A 19,017-nucleotide genomic window follows, 5' to 3' on the forward strand; every position below is an offset into this window, starting at 1 on the left:
TGTGGCTATTTCTATGCTTATGGAAGAACAAGTTGAAAGGCTTTTTTGAATGTGTGGGGCCATGGTTGGATAATTTTAAACTCCTGTAAAAGGGCACACTAACTTGATTGCCCTGATCTTTTAAGTCAAATTAAGTATTACAAACTCTTTTGATTTTGTGATTGTGAAGGGATTTTCCCCCCATTTAAAAAACCCCAGTGTCTGACATCACTTGAATATACAAGAATCAAGCACTCTGCTTAAAAGTAAATGAACTTTTGAATTGTCCTTGAAAATGTAAATCCTACAGGCATATAAAGCCAGACAGCTGATAAACAACTTTCCCTACCTGACTAATGCCCCATTACCTTTAGGCTAATATCAGATGCCTTACTCACAGGTTATTTGGTTAACTGTACTTTGGCTTCTGTATCACTCAGCAGACCACAAAAGTCTTCATGAACTCCAGCAAGAAAAACTTCTCTTGGACAATTTGTGTCTATGTGAAACTATCTGGCATAGCCTGAGCTATATAAACATAAACCCTTCTGTTACCCTGGCTTGCACTGATGCTGCCAGGTGAAGTATGCTGTGCTTAAATCCTGGGCCATACTAATTTGTCATTTGCAAAAGTTGTAATTTTTTATTTGTAATCTGTAATTGTTCTGAGCCTGGTTAGCACTGGCACTAGGACCTTTCTGGGATTGCTAAATAACCACATTATCTAGAAGCTGAATATGGCATGGGGCTGGTTTGCTGTTCTCCCCCCCACACACACCACTTTTCTGGGGAATATTCGCATTTGTGTTTTGGGGGAGATAAAGGTACTTTTGGGGCCTACTTTTTAATTTTCGTGTCTTTGCCCACGTGTCTTGTTCGCTGCCTGCTTTTATGGTGCCATTGCTGGGAGTTCCCTCCCGGCAGTAGCTACGGGGTTGCAGGGGGAGAGCCGGCTGGCAGCTGCGCCGGTGAGGGGAGAGAGGCTCGTGCGCTGCCGGTGGGTGCCTGTGCGTGCCGGTGTCAGTCCGCGCGCCGGTCACTAGATGGCACCATGCGACCGGGCTGGGAGAGGGCTTGGCGGGGCGGGCAGTCCCCGCTGGGTAGCGCCGGGAGTGCGGCCGCGGAGCTGGTGAGCGCCGGCGCTGCCCCTCCCGCCGCTTCTCTCGCTGCCTTTTCCCACGGGGCCGCGAGAGGCAAAGGGATCGGGCGCTTGCTTCCTGCTGCCGGCAAGGCGCCGGCGGCCCCGGGCCCGGAGCGTGAGTCCGCCGTGCCTGGAGTGAGCGCGTGTCCCAGGGGCGGGCCAAAAGCTGGCAGGGTACGGAAGCAAAGTTTTTGCCAACTCTTAATACGTTCGCAGAAAAGTTTCTCACTCGCTTGCTCGGATAGGAATACATTAGTTTAGGGCCACATGCTGCCAGCAGTCACTGCAGGTAGGCACTTACATTCCCTGCCTCACTGCCAAAGAAGGATTCTAGTATCAGTATTTTACATCAGGGGCATCTGAGCATGCTGTTTCTGAGCACGTGTGTGACTGCAGGGCAGTGTGTCAGAAACATGCAGGAGAATGAAATGGCCCTTCGCTCTTTTCCTTCATTCAAAAATGATCAGAGGGATGGAGCACCTCTCCTGTGAGGAAAGGCTGAGAGAGTTGGGCTTGTTCAGCCTGGAGAACAGGAGGCTCTGCAGAGATCCTGTTGTGGCCTTTCAGTTCTAAAAGGGGCCTATAAGAAAGATGGGGAGAGACTTTTCAGCAGGGCCTGTTGTGAGAAGATGAGGAGTGATGGTTTTAAACTGAAAGAGGGGAAATTCAGGCTGGACGTGAGAAAGACTTTTTACAATGAGGGTCATAAAATCCTGGCACAGGCTTCCCAGAGAGGTGGTGGATGCGCCATCCCTGGAGGCATTCAGGGTCAGGATGGATGTGGTTCTGGGGAACCCGGTCTAGTGGAATGTGGCCTTGCTCATTGCAGGGGGGTTGGACTACATGAACTTTGGAGGTCCTTTCCAACCCAAATTATTCTATGATTCCCCTACACATCCATCACAACGGTGAGCATGGGCATAGTGGCTGGTTTAGATTCCATTAGCCAGTTTATTTACGTATGATTCAAAAGGTACAAAGTTGGAAGCTGAAGAATATGTTCATATTGTCAAATTTTTCATTGTTTGCTACTGGACTTCTGGCAGTCTGCATAACAGGAGCCTCTGTTCCAGTGGTATCCAGGAGTGATATTATGACCTTAGCATGTGTTGGTACACACCACAGGATGGTCTTAGAGCACATGAGCTGGTTTTCTTTAGGATGAGATGAAGAAATCCTTATGCAAGGAACAGAAGTCGCACACACCAAACATTGTCTGCTGCAACTGTTAAGGTCACGTAGTGGTAGGACAAGGGGGAATGGCTTTAAACTGAAAGAAGTTGGATTTAGATTAGATATTAGGAAGAAATTCTGTACTGTAAGGGTGGTGAGGCCCTGGCACAGGTTGCCCGGAAAAGCTATGGCTACCCCATCACTCGCAGTGTTCAAGGCCAGGCTGAACTGGGCTTTGAGCAACCTGGTCTAAGTGGGAGGTGCCCATGTCCATAGCAGGTGGGTTGGACCTAGGTGAGCTTTAAGGTTGCTTCCAACCCAAACCATTCTATGATTCAGTCACCGGGCAAAGATTAGAGACTAGACTGAAGAAACGCACACAGAAACCCCACACCCTCCCCCAGGGTTTAGTTACTGAGTGGAAGAGAGTTAATTATCCTTTATTTATTTAAAGGTTATGCTTTCTATATTCATGAAAAATTGCACTCAGTGCACAGAGATGGGTGGTAAATGCTATGAAGCATGCGACAACTTGGTGGGTGGGCTTTCAGCACCTCCTTTCTAGAACATATCCCAGGGTTGTTGCTAAATACATTTGAAGTAATTTGCAGAGTCCAAAATCCTGGAAGCAGGAACTGCCAAATTTGGGTTTTCTGCATACTTTCACTCCTGCTGTCTGAGCTGTCTGCTACACTCATGGCTGGGAAAAGGATTTCATGTGATATTTCCGTGATTGTGCTGCAAATGCCACAAGGAGGAATCAGTGAAACTTCCCAGGCAACTGTGATTCAGGTGTACTCATACTTCTCCAAGGGTCTGAATTTTTACTGCAGCTTTTGGTCTTTCAACTGAGGGGCTTTGGGTGAAATCTCATTCTCATTAAGCATGTTCATAAAACATTGTTGAATTTAACCTTTGTTTTTATGCTCCGAATGATTTTTTATTTGAAATTATATTGAAATTATATATGAAATTTTATTGAATAGTGGTGTTAGTGAAATATTGCTCAGCTTTCCTGTCTAGGTATTTTGAAGTATAACAGTAAATCCAGAATGGAGCCCTATGTTCTGAATAATGCTTAAATCGTTAAGCTGTTCTCTGTGCTGCTTTATTTAACTGAGTGTCTTATCGTGGTGCTTTGAATTGCTAGAAAATGAGTAAAAAATACTGCAATTTTTCTAAATGCTTTGTATTTACTGAATATAAATTGCAAATGAAATCTTAGCCTCTGAGCCTAATTTGTGATAGTCAAGGATATGAGACAAAGAGATTGTTTTAAAAAAGTTTCTTGTGTTTTATTCTTAAAAATGGATTGAAGGAAATATGTTGAAGGCAAGTTGTGCCAGCAGTGCGTAACCTGCTAGTATCTTGGAGATTATTTCTGCTGGCTTTGTGGGCCTTTTCAGTGTGATACTTGAAAATGCTAATTAATTTCAGGATTGCTGTGTGTGTGATATGCTTTGACATACACAGCAAATTAATAATAATATAATAATCTTTCTAAAAGAATTTTGCGAGCAATTTATAGTTCATGCCAGATGTCAGTTGACTGAGTAATTTAGCACACTTGTGTAACTGAAACGTAATAGCTTTTGCCAGCTTGCCATGCTGCTTATGGATATGAATGACAAAATTTACGGGTTTTTAGCTGTGTGCATAATCTGAAAAATTCAGTCCCTGTTGCAGGGAATAAGCAGTATCACAAGTGAATGTGTTTTAATCATCTGAATCATATAACCCAAATACTATTTTATTTGTTTAAACCAGGAAAAGACATAATTCCTCTAAAGGAAGTGCTGTGAATGCAAGATGAAGAAAATTGGTTTTGTCCTATCGGTAGCTGCAGAGACCACATCTCCATAGAAGTCATTAAAGCAGCAAAGACAGCACTGTCAGCTTAGAAATTGCACTAGAAGGTCTACTAAGCCTCTGGCCCTGGAATCAAGTGTTTCTTCCTATGTTTGTGTCAAGTGTAATGACCCTAAATCTTTCAGGTTTTAGACCTGGATGTGACCCTAGGAATGGGAGTTAAGGAAACCAGGGATCCACCTTGCCAGACCACAGCTGCCTAGAAACAATTCAGCCAGAGTGGATCTCCTCTAGAGTAGATAGACAGGCACTTCTAGGAGGAGGTTCATCTCTAAGAAGTAGTTGGTGGATGAATTGCTCCTTGTAGGGAGCAAAGTCTTAAGTGAGAAGAATATCTGTTGTTTCATGCAAATGATGGTAAACTACAGAACTAAGTGGAAGATGTTCCCTTTACCTCCCAGGAAAATGTCAGTTTCACAGTCATCCTACAAATTATGACACTGAGCATTTTTAATTTGTTATAGTTTTACAAGCAGATGTACTTAATTGTTTTTGTTTCACCCTTTAAAGCAAAGCATCTCTCTCAGCTCTAGGTTCCTTATAAAGTGTCTTAGAAGCTCATGTCCATAGTGCACTCTAAAATGTGATGGTTCATCCTAGGGTATTGGCCTATGAAAGCCTTCCTGGCTCTCCACACTGCTGCCAACTCCATCTCCATCACTGCTCTTTTTCTCTCTGAGAATGGATAAGCCATGCAAGGAGTCATTAAGATAAAACAAATCTGGGGCCTGTTAAGCTCAGTTAAATGGGGTAACCACTTTGAAGTGTAAGGAAAGGAGTTACAAGTTCAGTTCCTGCCTACTGTCATTGTTTTACTTCAGCCGAGACTCTAATCCTAGCTTCTACAGAAACTGAGTGTGATGGATTGAATCCTGGGGTTTATTTTCATTTTTGTTTGGTTTTGGTTGTTTGGTGTTTCTTTTTTAAAGGGTGTTAATGCTTCCCATTTAGTCTTAAACTAGCGTATCCTGAGAATATTACACACAGAAATTTCCCACACATGCAGTTAAATGCCCAGGTACATCTTTGAATCAAAGTTAATAGATAGAAGCAAGGGAAAGTGAGGTGAAAAGGACTGAAGTGAACTGATTTAATCAAGAAGGGATGAGAAGTTGCTGAGTGGTACAAGACCACATTATCGGCTCCATTTGCTCTCCTGCACTAAAATCCCACCGATCTAGAAGAGCTGTTAATCAGATGCACAAGCAAGAGGGCACATGCCATCCATGATGTCTCCAAGAAACCTTACAAGTATTAGAAATGTGCTTGATTGTGATTGCTACTTAACCATTATTTCCTTCAGCTCCTCACAGCTTTAGTATGTATCTGTTTCTTCATCTAAGGTTAGTAGCCAAGTGGCCCCTGAGTGTAGCCCATGCACACGGTGCGTAGCAGGGGGAGACCTTAGCTTTGAAGACCTTCCATGGTTGAGGTAAAAAGGAATAGTTACAGTGTGTGCTCAAGCTGTTTAATAAGTAATTTTCCACTTTTTTTTTTCATAGGAACCATTTGGTATTCTTGTCCTATTGATACATGCTTTGGTAAAATTCAAGACTCTCAGCAGGTTGATAGCAGTGTTTCTCAGCAGCAGCCAGTGAGGAGCTGATGGGGATCACAGTCTATACATGCTCTGTAAGCTGATCACGGACAAGAGCTAGGCATGCATTCCCATGCACAAAAGCACGGGGTCAGTATGAGGAAAGTAAGGGTTGTGTGTTGTAAGTGTTGCTCAGATTTTATTGGCTTGAAACGGATCTGAGCAGCTAAAGCAGGAGGCAGTCTGTCCTACTTTCTCCCCTCAAAAAACTATACTCCAGAGAATGAAAGTAGCCCTGTGCATAAGCACTGTAAATCTGTAGTGCCTATAAACCTGTATGTTCTCATGCTACCTGATGGACAGATTTTAGTGTTTTTGTATGACATTATCTGGACATTGTTGATATCAGGTATAGCTAAAACTCTGGCTCTAATGTCTTCATCTGAGGAGGTTGGCCAGAATCACAGTAAAGCTGAGTAACATCTCTAAGGCAAGAATTGTCTTTGATTGATTGAGGATCTTAAATCTAGCTCAGAGTTTACCCTCATGAAGATAAGAGAGGCATAGTGTTTTTTCCTGTCTGCCTGAGACCAAAAAAAGTAGGGAGTAGACCCATGGACTCCAGGCAGAGCTTTGGTTAACTCCAGACACCCTTTATCTTGCAGGTTTGACTGAAGTCAGGAGAGATGTACAAGTACATCAATTCAAACTTTCTTCTGCATAACAAAGACAATTTAAAACCAAACTGCATTCCTTGTAACAATATCTAAGTTCAGTTAAATTATAATGTTGCAGAATTCTTGTTAGACATAAAGTGAATGATAGTTTTGATAACAGGCTTGAAAATCTGCTTAATGTAAGTCATGCGTTCTGCATTATTCTGAGTGGAACCATGTGCTGTGGTTCTAAGAAGTAATTTGCTAATTTATTGTAACAGCCCATTTAATGGAACTTTAATGAAGAGTAGTCCTTAAGGCAATTTTAGGTTTCATGTGTGTAGGAGGAATATTTGAACAACGTCATCTTTAATATTTTTAGCTTGGGATTTTTATTGGTGTATTAGTACAAGGGCTGTGTTTCCAGTCTAGTTTTGTGACAGTGCCACAAATTAAATGCAGTTTCTCTACTGACAAAGACTTGCCAAATGCTATCCTCGTAGCGGGAGAGGCTATGTGAGTAGCTACAACATCAGAGTAACCATGGCTTGCAATGGCATCTTTGTTTTTTTCATTTCTGAGAGGAAGGAAGCTGTATTGGATTTAAGAAGGCTGTATTAACAAAACTTAGCAGCAGTAAGGTTCTCTCTTGGCTGCATGTATGGGTGTATGGTGAACATATGAGAAATGTAATTTTTTTCCTCTGATATGAAACAAGTGTGAAATTGAAAATCTTCACACTTTTTATTTATTTATTTATTTATTTATGGCCAGCCCTACTTTATTAAGCTAACATATTTATACAAAATGGGGAGTTCTGAATTTGAGTAGAGATGTCCCTAAGAACACCACTGCCATTATAAAGCTAAAAATTTAAAAAGAGGATAAATTCCTTTTGTGTGGCAAGAAGAGCTGGTTAGATTTACATATCAAATGCATTTAGATCTTTTTTCTCTTCTAAGCACTCCTGAACTAAGCTAGTTGTTCAGGGCATTTGTTAAGTTGATGTCACTTGGGAGGTGCAGGTAATTCCTAAGCTGTTGTAAAGTATGACCAGTTATATATAAATTTTAATATAAAGTTCTGTATGTCTTTTCTCAGTGAAAGCATTGCTTTTCCCCCATCCCCTTACACAGGTCTCTGTTGCTTATTCCTTCTTTGTGCTCTTATCCTTATGCATCTATCACTGGTTGTGGTAGTATTTGCTGAACTACAGGAGTAAAATGCCTGGATTTCAAAGGAGCTCTCCAAATTATGTGCAGGCCCTCAGCTCCAAAGCTGAGGAAGCAGTGGGAAAAGGGGAGTGCGCAGCTGGGAGTGCTGATGCAGAAAGTGGCAATGCCCTCATCCTCCCACTGTCATAGGAAGAGAACAATATCTAGCTCTGCACTGGAGCCCAACTGGGATTACTGGTGTAGGGGTCAGGCTGCAAGACTGGTGGACGGTTCTCCTCCTATGCTGCATTGGCCACAAACTGGACTGTTTCCACAGTCCTTCTTTGTACCACTGCTGAAGTGTTTCGTTACCGAATTGATCCAATTCTTGAACGTAACACGCATACTTTTTGCAGAAAAGACAGATAAGTGGTGGGAAGTGTTTTAGGAAAATCTCTGTTTGCACTCCCGGAGCCTTTTCTGACTGAGCCTTGAGGAAAGAGAGAACTCTTTGCATGGGCAAACATTGTTTTGTACCTCATACACACACACACATACACAGACGTGTGCATACTCATATGCCCATACCACTTGTGATTAGTCCCAACAACTGTTCACGATGCAATCAATAGTTACAAAACTGCAATGGCAAGCTGGAAGGTGAATTATATGTTGCTATGGATATAATGGTTTGCCTAGAAGAGCAGGTCAAGTTTTCAAAAAAAAATTACTGATGTAGGGTGCTAGAGGTCCGCTCTTTCATTGTGAACTTGATTTTCTGAAGTGGTGTGCTTCTGAAAATGAGGCTCTTCAAAGCCATCTTAAGACTCGACTAGCAAAAATATTTTTATGTCCCACTGTTTGTCATCTTTGTGGTAAAAGCAAAGAAACGTGAAAGTATCGGAGCAGCACTGCACTGTAAACACATACCAAATTGAATTGTTTATTAAGGAATGTTTATTAATGCTACTTTAAATTATTAGGCTGGTTCAAAAAGTCACTTACTTTTAAGAATGTACTGAAGTGCATGCTTCAGTACTTTCCTGAACAGAGATGTTTTTCTAAACTGATTCAGTAACAAAACAACTGGATTAGAACTAAAGGTAGACACCAAGGATGTCTTCAGACATCAGTATGTTAAATATAGTGGAAGCACTTAGGTGGAAAGAACAATAGAAGAAAACATCGAATGAGGTATTTTGGAAGATTTTTTTTCTCTTCTTTTATAAATCCAGAATTTTAAAGCTTTTCTAGACCCCTTTGTTTTAGTAGATGTGTTCTAAGTTTATGTGTGCATGTACATATATAAACACACATTTAATATGTACATAGATATATACACACACTATATGCATATGATGTTCAAGTGTAACACATGGGAATAAATAAGGATGTAGCCTGCAGATATGATGCTCTAGCCTGAAGAGGTGGGAGCTGGCAAGAAAATTTGCCTATATATTTGCACTTCCCAACAGCATGCTTGACCAAGTTGTCCAGATCTCCTCCTTCTGAACCATTTTCAGCCACATGAATAACAAAAAGAGGAAAATCACAGGCTACACAATTTATCCCATTGCTAGAATGGACTGGGACAGTTCTTCACACTAAATATCCAGATTTTCTCATTATGCACATCCCAGTCCCCAGAGCCCTCCTTAGAAGTCTGTTAGCAGCTCTGATCCCTACAGAGCTCTTAAGCTCCATCTCTGCTCATACAGAATTTAGAAAACATGTGGCTTTGGATAACTGCCCATACATTAGACTGTCCTGATTAAGCAGTCCCTACTGTCCCTACTTTGGTATAAATAGAGTTGGATCATACGTGTAGTGGAGAGCAGTGAAGAGAATCATACAAATTAGATCCTGAAAATGTAACATTTGTAATGTTGCTCCTTTGCTCAGCCAGTGCTTCATCTGCAGAAGTACTTGGTACGGTTTCTTCTTAATCAGTTCCAATGAGAGAGAGCTTTTGTAGTAATGAGTGCTGCTGTGCTCACAGCTTGCTTTCACTGGGAACTGAGAAACTTTAGCTGGAACTTAAATAAGCTATACTAGTGCTTCACAAAACCCAGCACTGAGGACACAACCTGATGAAGGGCTGTGCAACTTGTATATACATCTACTTATCTGCTCTAGCCAGGGCAGGCAGATCTCAAAAGCTGTAGATAAGTAGTCACTGAAGCCTAGACTGAGTACCAGCACTGGGCTTACCAGAAAGGTACTGTCCCTGGAGTTCTCCATGGTGAGAACCAGCCATTAGAAGGAAGATCATAAATACTGTTGAATTTAGATGCCAGTTGTCTGGCAATTGCTGTGTCTCAGGCTGCTGGCATAATTCTTTAGCCCTCCCATGCTGTGCTATTACACCACATTCAGAAGGGAGAAAAAAAAAACAAAACAACAACTGTGTAAATAAACTTCTTAAAATTACTTTTTCTTGTTTCAATATCTTAGCACCCCTGATTTAATATATTGAAATATTAAATTAGGAACCTGTCCACAAAGATGTGATCTCTTTAGAGATGCATATTTTTCCCATAAGTGATGGTGTTTTCCAAACACCTTTTAAATAATTCATAGTCAGAAACCAGAATGTAGAAGACTTTTAAGTAAAGAGTGTCAAGTCACTTTTCATTATTCATCTTGGTCATATTAAGTTCTTGCTGTGCATTTTTCAGTGTTTTATTTTTCTGAAGCTGCTTGTTTGGGAGAGCTCAGACAATTTTTGGCCCTGTTAAGAATACCTTTTTCGTTAGATTTTCTCTCTCTATTAGGCAAACTGAAAAAGGAGGAAGTTCATTTCTGCTAAATCAGCTCTCCAGAACCTCTCCATCACTCCTTAGTTTGTTTCTCCAGAACCTTCAGAAAACATGATCTGTTAGAGTGATATCTGCTGATCTCTCGCTACATCTTGATCACTTTCTGAACATGTCGGCTCTTGGTAGGAGTAGGAGGGCATGGCAACTGTCTATGCAACCCAGGTATTTCAGCTCCAATCCATCACACCTGGGGGTAGAAGGTTCATTTCACCAAACTTCACTCTGATGCCGAACAGTGTTGATGGTTAGAACCCCATCTTGTTGTTCTCAGCCAGAAGAGCAGTGGTTGTAAGTAGGACAGTTTCTAAAGTTAAGGAAAATGTAGGAACCATGCTATAGGATGCAAACTCTGAAGCATGACAGGGAAACACAGAATTTTGGATGGGGAAAATATGCAATACTGTCATGCATTCTATTGATTTGGTTACATTAATTAATGACTGTATATAAACACTAATTTAATGCTTCTGTAAAATTTTAGGAGATTCAAAGCCAGCTTTTTACTGCTCATTCTGTAGGGATTTTTCAGAAGAATTTCAAAAGAGCAGCCATCTTTCTCTTTCACTGATAAGGCCATTCTGGTTTATCTCTGACATTTGTAATTGCTGTATAGGAGTTGTTACTGCCTTTTCCCTGTTTGGATTCAGTTGCTGTTCTCCTTCCTTATTGGTCTTTCTAAATTCCAGGTCTGGACATACATAAGCAGAAGGAAGGATTTGTCTTCCCTTTCCTTAGCAGCCTCTTGTATCGCCTCCTTCAGGGCAGGCTTTGGACTGAAATTGCAGTACCAGAACTCAAGTTTTATCCCTGCTCACCATCTCCTCTGCCATTCATCCTGTTTCTTCAAGGAAGAAATATGCTGTGGTTGGGAATCCAACAGACACAGCTTCCTCTGACATGCTCAGCAAATGTTTTCGTTTTCAGCAGAAAAAGGCTTTTCAAAGGCATTCCTTATTCACTTGAGACCTGTCTGCGGTTCTTGCTTACTGGACAGAATTGTTCTTACTTTCTGAGATGATGGGCCCTTAAATAAATGGAATGAAAACATGTGCATGTGAAGACATAAAAATGGAGTGATTTTTGTGTTTGCCCACAAAAGGTTAATGTTTGCTGGAAAGAAACTTGATTGTACAAGCATCTTAAGCTAAACATAAAAGGCTGAGCGTATGTAAGAGAAGAAAATTCATTGTAAATTAAAAAAAAAAAACCAAACTGTGTAATTTTCACAGTTCTGTTGCTCTTTGAACTATTTGTCTCCTTTCTGTGCTTCTCCATATTGTGGTATAAACTTCTGAAGTTGCAGAATTTTTCCTCTTCACTGAATATTGCATGGAATCTCAGTATTCAGTTCTACTCAGGTTCAGTTGCGATCTTCCTGATACTTGGCTTCTGTGTTCCCCTAATATTCCAGGCACTTTTGCAGTTTCTGTGCAGACAAGCTTGCATACTCTTTCATCTTTGTTTCTTCACATCCACACATGATCCATAGAATAGCTGCCTTCTTGCAGGTTCATGTTTATGTCTGGAAAGGCAGAAGTGTCTATAGTTTAAGACGGCAAAAACAGCCAAGCATTTTTAGTTCTAACCTCTTGTTTTCCTCTGTTTAGGATTTCTTCAAACTTTTGCAGCCTTAGGTGGCTTTCCTCCAGTGTTTGTCTCCAAAAATGAGGGAAAATAAAAGCATTTTAATTATATGAAGGTTATGTATTGCTGAAGCTTGTAAACATGATGTAACATACCTTTAGGGACTGCTAATTGTTTGAAAATGGTTTAATGTTAATATAGCTGATACCTGGGGTATATTTATTTATCCATATTTTTGAATCTATATATGCCTGTGTGCAAGTCACCATGCAGGCAAAAACAATATATCTGAGCATTTAATCATAAACTCCCAGGAACTGTGGTTCTTTGATTACCTGCAGTTAGTAGAACTTGCTAAATGTTCTTCTGTCAGTCCACAAAATCTATAAACAGATTATCTTTGCATTTCCTTATCTCTTAAAATCAGAAAAAAATAATAAAGATAAAAGCTTTAGGATCTCTTGATTTAGAGAATTTGTTTCCAGCAATGTTAACAAAGCCATAATATACCCTGATTTTCTGTTCCTGCAAGCTTGCAGTATTATTGACAGCTTGCAGTCTATCTCATTATGCAAGTTCTGCATAATGACTGAAGGAACACTTCAAAGCAGATCAGAGGGTTATTTGTAGAGCAGTGCATGTAGGATATTTTAATAACTTTTTTTAAAAGAAGAATATGCTGATTCATTGAAACCAGTGAAACAGTACATTTTGATAAGTTACCCAACTCAAAAATACCTTGAATTAATGGATTAAAATATCTTGGTTTGTACATTTTCTTTTATTTGAAAATATATCCCTTTTCTTCCCTTTCTCTGTTTCTCCCTGTTTCTCCTTGATTCTCCCAGTTTCTGTCTCTTCCTGTCTTCGACTTTTGCATTCCCCCCTCTTATTGCTCTTTTGCTCTCATTATCTTTCTCTCATCCCCTCTTTCAAACCAACCTTTTATTTTATAACTGCCATAGATTTGGAGCTTATAAATATGTCTAAAATATTTTGCTTGATCCAGGCTGAGATCTGTTCTATTTTTTTTTATTTTTTTTTTTTTTTAGATTTCAGCATGTTAAAAGATCAGAATAATCTTCCTAGTAAAGTTAGCTTGCTCTTAAAATCAGGTTTTTTTCCACTCCACCAGTTTATGAGAAGACTGTTTACAAATTTACTTCCCTTTATGCTTAGATTAGTTTGGGATTTGTTGATTTCCCACCCCTCAAGATAATGTTAGTGCTAGCATCCCGTAGTACAATTACTTTTTTGCCTATCCCAGTGTTGTTTCTTCTTGGGTATTTGCCAAGAGCCATCATACGTCCCCTCTGACTTCACTTCGCTGAACTCACAAATCAAGTTCTTGCCATCACCTCATGGACCGGAGGCTTTTCATCCTCTTTTCTGTCTTGGCAGCCCTTTGGCTGACCATGACTGATCAGACCGTAAATAATATTCCCAATGAAGTCTTGCCTGCACTGAGGGTTACAACATAAAATAATTTCCTCTAATAGCATCCCACTGGCTTTTTTATTCTTTCCCATGGTATATCACACACCTAGCATACAGATATTGTGCAACCAAACAATACCTTACAGCTTTTTCCTCCCATTGCCTCCAGCCATTTGTAGTCCTAACTTAGAACATGAAACTGTTTAATTAATTCCAGAGTGTGATCTTCTAGATTTTTATGTGACATTTAATTCTATTATTCCCGATCCTTAAAGTCATTCTGTTTTTTCTTGCATAATATTTCAAAAGTCCTTCCTTCTTTTTCTTAGATCAGGAAAAGTATTTCTGGTCTACCTCTACTATTATTATACAGTTCTTCTCTTAATGCAGAATTAATACTCTATTTTGTGCATGTATAATATTAGGAAGTCCCTGGATATGTTTAATTGACTGCATTAAGCATATAGTATGACCACTGGCCTTGGTCATGCCCGTTACTCTTGTGAGTAGTATGAATCTTCAGGTCAAGTGGATTCAACAGCCCCCAAGTGCCTGCCTGATCCTGACAGTTGTGGGTGGCTCTGAGCACAGGAAATCTCTTACCCCAGTATGGAGCTACAGGGCCTGACCACAGCTGGGGACTGCAGTATGTGCTGGAGTGCCATCTTAAATCCAGATTTCATATAGGGAAGGATGGAATTCTTTTCCAGACATGTATTGCATCCTACCTGCTTTGAATCTTCTTCCTGCATGTTTAAGACTTGTCCTTGGTTTTAGGATTGCAACATTCTGCTAAAAAGTCAAGCTTACTAAAATCAAGTTTGTGAACATGTAAGTGCAGAAGAACTATCTGAAGAGACATATATGTTGTTTTGATTTTGTACTGGCCATGGTAAAATTAGTAATGCCTTCTTCTTAGCTGACAAGTTAAAAAGTCAAGATTTCTATGTATTTGTTAAATACTTGTGACCTGAAACCTACACGTGGTTTCATTGGTATGACTGAGGCACGGAATCTGACATTTTAATTGCTTGAAATTGAGCAAAAGAAATTAAAGAAGGAAAACCTTCTGATTTTTCTGTTTTCTTTGGGGGTTTTGGCACTCTTTTAGAGGAAATTACTTATTTGGATTGGCCTTTTAAATCCTCTACAGAAGAGAAATGAGGAACTAAATCTTTAAAGTAGGTCAACATCACACTGATTATTGCTTTAATTAGTGACAGCCACATCATAATTTTTTTATTTTGCTCATTTTAACAGGAGTCAGAGATATCCCAATTTTGCTAATTTGAAAGCAGTTGTGTCTATGATTTTCAATGGACTTCACCCTGTCTGTCAGATTACCTGGAAGCGTACATGGTAAAAAAATTAAAAGGCTGTACCTTTAGTTTTCCAGTCACAGCTGTTCATTTCATTTTATCTACAGATATTAGTAGACTATATGTGGTCTAAAGAAAGAACAAATAGCAAAATGTTCTTAATTAGGTTTGAAAAACAGCAGTGAAGGTAAGAGCTTTTTACAGTGACCTGTACTCTCACGAAAAAATGTTCTCTCAGTTGATTGCTTTGTACTCTAAACGTATAACAGTAAATCAAACCATAAATCTTTAAATGGTCCAAAAATACTTTAAACACCTCTAATAGTTCTAGTTTGTGAGAGCTGAATGGTGTATGAGGAAGTTTTAGGTTCAGATTCTTTTACGCAGATTATGTAAAATCACACATCACAATGATGTGTCATAACTCTCTGAAGTAGGGAAGACCTATGTGTGTCAGGTTTTTTCATGTTCCAAACACCATAAAGATGTCTTCAAAGAATTCTGAAATTCTTTGCTAGAATTGCTGAGAAAATAATGCTACTTCCTTGCTTTGTAACCCCTTTGCCAGCTGCATGCATTCATTAAGATCAGTTTAAATGCGCCCTGGTTAGTTGCTGTGAATAGGATATTGCATCTTGTATTTTCTTGTACAGAACACTTACACAAAACCTGTTAGTGATGGAGTTAACAACATTTTAAGTACTTTTTTTACAAGTATTAAGTGTGTATTTGTTAACATTATTTAATGTGCAACCTGTACTTCACCACATAATAAACAGGATTACTTTTAATACAGTGAATTATAAACTAATCTTCACATGAACAGTACATGAAGTTAATCTTGTAGTTTCCTGGTGCTAATCAAATTGTCCTTAAGTTACACTTTCAAATATTTTATAGTAAGAGTGTATTTCAAGTTTTGTTTTTCTTCCCTCTTTTCTGATTTTGAGACTACTTTAGTCATATTTTTTAAGACTACTTCAGACACACAAATATTTAATACTAAGAAGTGCTGTACCCTTGATACCCACTATGCTATCAAAGCAGTTCTGATTAAGAGAGAATTAATTCATGTTAGACTGCAAATTAGTATCTCTGTTATCTCACTCCTCAGTTATTGTGGCAATTTATCAGTATCAGCAGAGCTAAGTAATGCAAAAGGAATGTAACGAAGTTTGTGCAGAGGGTGAAGATGAATTTCATGCCATACCTTGTAGACTGGCTCATCCACTGTCCTGCACTGTGGCAGTCGCAGTTGTGCACCAGGTCTTGACATGCCAGACTGGGGCTTTTCCTCTGCATCTTTCAGTGGAGGCACCAGGGAAGATCCTGCTGCTGGGACAGTCTCTGCAGGGTGGAGGCAGTGGGAGAGAGCTTGTTCTGCTGGAGGGCTTCCTTTGCTTATCACCTGACTTACCTGTGCTCTACACGTTTCTCGGCCACCACCTTGAGTACGGGAGGACAAGTGAAACCACATGAAATAATGGCATTTAGTCAGCCTGATTCATAGGCTTAATTTTAACTTTTTGAAGAGCATCACTGGGCAATACCTTGACTTTGCCTCTTGGTGTTTGTCCCTGAGTGAAACTGATGTCCCAGGCTGCCTCAACAGCTGCAGCAAACAGATAGTAGCCCATTTCTCTTCATATTTTCATGTCACAGCTGACACTGTAGAGTGCTGAATTTACGTGAGGGGGACAGCCTTGATTTCCACCGGGCAGGAGCAAAAAGCTATATTTTCACACTCACCACTGTGATACATTATGACTTGCGCTTGACTTTTTAAAGCTTTTTTTTTTTTTTTTTTTTGAGTTCTGAGTGTTGCTTCCAAATCCCTCACACTTGAAGTTCCTCGAATTCGGTTGAAGAGGGAGGAGGGAGCGCGCAGGGTTGCGCGGGGCTGCGCGGCCGCCAGGGGACGCCGTAGGGCCAAGCACTGCTCCCGTAGCTCCGGCGGCCGTCGCTTCAGGAAGGAAAAAGAAAGAATAATTAAAATTTATATAAATATATATATAAAATTAAAAATATATATAAAGGAGGAGAGGGAGAATGTGTGCTTCTTAACGCTTCTAACTGCAGAGGGGGCTGGCAGGCAGTGCTCCATCCTTCCCCAGGGACACCATGGTTGAATTAGTCTCGGAAATGAGTCTACTCCGAGGAAAAATTGCTGAGAGCAGGTTTTTCTTTCCGTTTTCAGAGCAAGGAAGGAAAATGATGAATATTAAATGCAGGTTACTTTCAGATGCTGCCATCAGATCGTCAATATTCCTACAGCATCAGTATGACATTCAGAAGGGGAAACGCAGGGCTCTGGCATGGTGTGGTTCATCACTTGGGTCTTCAGACCTTGCTTACATCCATTTTTTATGTGCTACATCATCATCACTACCATTATTATTGCTACTGCAGTTTAGAAGGCAGCAAGGTTCCCTGTCTCTGGAAGCTTTCCAAAAGAAAGCTCCATCTATTCCAAAGAAAGTTCCATTTCTTTCCAAACATTAAGAAATATTTTAAAGGCTACATTGAGAGATTGGCAGTGGCAAGTTTCTTTACATATTTATGTTTCTTTTGCTATGGAATAATATAAAGTTTATAGTGAATCTTTAGCAACTATTTCCAAGGAGAAAAAAAAAAGAAGTGAGCTGTGGAGAGCACAATACCTCGATACAGGGGTGGTCAGCTCATGTTTGTAATCCTGCAGTTTAGTTGAGTGCTGAGTGCTTCAGGTCACTCAGGACACATTGCCTTTAAAAGCCCTTCCTGCTCTTTACCTGTGTAAAGGTCAATCTCGGCTGCACCTCATCCTGGCTCAGACACAAGCAGGCGAAGATGGACTTTCCTCTGATCCCTGCACAGCTCCCCTGAGATCCTGTGAAACTCTGGGTCTTACAAAGGACATATAAGGAAGAAGGGATGATGAATAAATCATGACAATGTGAGGCTGCATAAATGAACACACACAAATGTGCATATGCATGTGTAGGTAGATGTATGGATGTGTACAGGTATCTCAAAGCAAGAAATGAGAACAGCTACGCAATGCATCAGGAAGGACTTGACCCCAGCTCGCTGAGCTGGAAGGAAAGGATGGAACAGTCTATGTGTTTACACTGATCTGCTGGTCACAGAGGGGTGATTACAAGGGGATGAAGAGGCAAGGAAAGGCTGCGAGAAGGGCAAGAATTGTTCCCTTCATCTCCTTGCAGAGAAGGGTGACCAGTCCCATCTGCAATCCAGTCTGGGCAAGAACTGTTCCCTTTATCCCCTTGCAGAGAAGGGCGACCAGTCCCATCTGCAATCCAGTCTCTGACAAAAACCACACTGCGATCAGGGCTGTCTGCTGAGTGCAGCAAGAAAGAAGGCAAAGCTCTCTAACCTCTAGACAGATAGTATTGTTACCATTACTGTTCTTGTGGTTATCACTGTTACTTAGTCGGTTTGCCTTATTTAGTGCATGAGAGCGTCCCCTGCTTTTGCCGACTGTGGCTGCTGTTTGATAGATGGCAGAGCAGAATTAGGCCACAGCAGATGGCCACGGATGGCGCCTACATGGGAGCTGGACAGAGCCCTGAGAACGTGCTTCAAACCTGGCTCTTTCAGGCTGGGGGGAGGCCGACTGGGAGGAATGTGCTGGGGAACAGCCCGGGGATACCGTAGAGGCAGTTGCCTCCTCACTTCTGCCCTGCCCGTCTCTCACTCCAGTGCACTCCAGCCCTCTGGGATGCTTGGGTTTGATTCCGCCGGGGTAGCTCCCGCTGCGCCGGTGGCCCGGTGCCGCCAGGAGTCTGGCCGGGAACAGGCGGTGCCGGCGGGCCGCGGTGGGAGCTCGGTGCCACCTCCAGCACCAGGGACAGCGCAAGAAGCGGCCTCGGCCTGTGCTCGGATCCGCCGCTCCTTTGTTCCGCCTCCGGAGAGGCACCGCGGAACAAAGGCTTCCGCCGCCGACTGCGCGGAACCCCCGGCCTCTCCCTTCCCCTCCCCGCATCCTTCGCTCACCCCGCCGCCGTGGCTTCGCCACTGCCGCCACCTCCACCGAAGCCTTGTCTCCTGTGCTCCGGCCGCGCATGCACCTGCCCCCGCGCACTCTGCGCCGCTGCCCCCCGCGCCCTCTCCCCGCGTGAGCTGCCCCGCACACCCCCCGCCGCTGTCGCCCGTCGCTCCGCGCTCCTAAACCGCCGCCTTGCGCCTCGCCCCGCGCACAAAGACCGCACGCCGCTCCGCTGCTCTCCGCATCGTTCTCCCCCCGCCGCCCCCTCCCCCCCCCCGCGCAACCTCCGCACACTGCTCTTCTTCGCGCCTCCGCGCTGCGCCTTCGCACACAGCTCTACTGTGGTGCCCCCTCCGCCCCT

General features: G+C 41.8%; 2 long non-coding RNA genes across 2 annotated transcripts in view; one reads left to right on the top strand and one right to left on the bottom strand.

The window, feature by feature from the left end:
* LOC134171255 (uncharacterized) overlaps positions 1-11,136 on the top strand; it is a 23,520-nt gene extending 12,384 nt beyond the window's left edge. Inside the window, exons 2-3 of the long non-coding RNA XR_009967561.1 lie at positions 4,690-5,849; positions 11,015-11,136. This is a non-coding gene — a long non-coding RNA (uncharacterized LOC134171255). The remainder of the gene's footprint in view (positions 1-4,689; positions 5,850-11,014) is intronic.
* Positions 9,919-16,458, bottom strand: LOC134171254 (uncharacterized). The gene is made up of 2 exons (XR_009967560.1): positions 15,879-16,458; positions 9,919-14,797 (listed from the first exon to the last, which is right to left on the bottom strand). It is a non-coding gene; the product is annotated as an uncharacterized LOC134171254 (long non-coding RNA).
* Between the last annotated feature and the right edge of the window lie 2,559 nt (positions 16,459-19,017).

Source organism: Pezoporus occidentalis, unplaced genomic scaffold, assembly GCF_034315485.1.
Source record: "Pezoporus occidentalis ecotype Australia unplaced genomic scaffold, CSIRO_AGI_Poc_V1 ctg4, whole genome shotgun sequence".
NCBI lineage: Eukaryota > Metazoa > Chordata > Aves > Psittaciformes > Psittacidae > Pezoporus > Pezoporus occidentalis.